Source organism: Crotalus tigris, unplaced genomic scaffold, assembly GCF_016545835.1.
Source record: "Crotalus tigris isolate CLP2741 ecotype Arizona unplaced genomic scaffold, ASM1654583v1 scf7180000018167.688565, whole genome shotgun sequence".
NCBI classification, from domain to species: domain Eukaryota; kingdom Metazoa; phylum Chordata; class Lepidosauria; order Squamata; family Viperidae; genus Crotalus; species Crotalus tigris.
In genome coordinates, this window is record NW_024096860.1 from 253,759 (window position 1) to 255,471 (window position 1,713).

The window sequence follows — 1,713 nt, forward strand, 5'->3', positions numbered from 1 at the left end:
GTATGTATGTATGTATGTATGTATGAATTGTCTAGCGGAAATGGATAAAATAAAGCAATAGCCTTGAAAACCAGTCAATTTGGAGGGATATAAAAATGGAAGTAAGAGGCAAGAGACAGAGGAGAATGAAGGAGACTGGCATCCTTGATCCTGCTGATTCTTTCTGTGGTGCCTTTTATGTAAGGGAGGAGGGCTTTGCCGTTTTCTTGTTCTCTGTCTTGGATTTTAGTGGGGGTTTCTTTTTGGATTAGTTTGGTAATCTTATTTCTTTGGAATCCATTGGATGTAAGTACATTAGTGAGAGTGTGTAGTTCAGTTTTTAGATGTTGTTCATCAGCTAAGCATTTTGTTCTAGAGATGAGTGTCTTGGCTACGGAGTTGATCTGTGTTGGGTGGTGGTGTGTGAGAGTGTGCAGATAGCGGTTTGTGTGTGTTTTCTTCTGGTAGATGGTGTGTCCTAGGGAGCCATTGGATTTCTTGTAGACTAAGACATCCAGGAAGGGAAGTTGGTTATTAGCTTCTGTTTCCATGGTGAACTGTATTTTGGGGTGTAGGCTGTTGAGGTGTGTGAGGAAGTTGTCCAGTTTTTCTTTCCCATATGTAGATACGTAGATGATACCTTCATAATCTGGCCACATGGGAAAGAAAAACAGCAAAGCCTTCCTCCCTTACATAAAAGGCACCATAGAAAGAATCAGCAAAATCCTCCACAAACACAACATTAAGACAGCATTCTGCACAAACAGAAAAATATCCACCATCTTAAAAAACCCCAAAGACAAAATAGAGTTAGAAAATCAAGGAGTATACGAAATCCCATGCACCGCCTGTCCCACCATATACATCGGACAAACCAATAGAAGAATAAGTGCATGCATTGAAGAACATAAGAACTCAGTCAAAAAAGAGGAAACAACTTCTTCCCTGGTCCAACACCTTAAAATCACAGGACATGAAATTGACTTTAAAAAGACCAGAACTATCGCCAAAACTGAACACTTTAATAGCAGAATAATCAGAGAAGCCATCAAGATAGAAAAATGCCCACACAGCATGAACAAATGAGATGATACCTCCTGCCTACCAGCCATTTGGAAACCTGCCCTTACTGACAAACGAGTCCCTAACACAAAGAATGACACCAGACCCACACTCATGAAAGCCACACAGGATGTCACCACCACACGTCCACGCAAAAAGCAAACCCAAACCCACATCAATGATGAGGCACGACCACAAACCAGAAGCCAGACCACAGCTGCATCATTAGCCACTTTAAACCCCTCCAATCCATACATGAAGCAAACTGACACCCACCATGAAGATGAGGCACAACCACGAACACAAAGCCAAACAATAGCAATGTTCACCATCTCACATGCCCCTGCAACTCAGATTAACCTGAGAACAACAAAGCCCCCACCCAAACAGAACACTCCCCCATCCAATCAGAGCACAGCCAAGCTCCTAACAAATCATAACACATCTCCATCCAATCAGAACACAGCCAAGCCCTCATCCAATCAGTTCATACCCCCACTGGCAGTTAAAAGGAAGAAACAGCTATGATCACAAAGAGCCGAGGTGGCGCAGCAGTTAGAGTGCAATACTGCAGGCCACTTTAGCTGACTGTGTTCAGCAGGTCAGCGGTTCAAATCTCACTGGCTCAGGGTTTACTCAGCCTTCCATCCTTCCGGGGTAGGTAAAATGAGG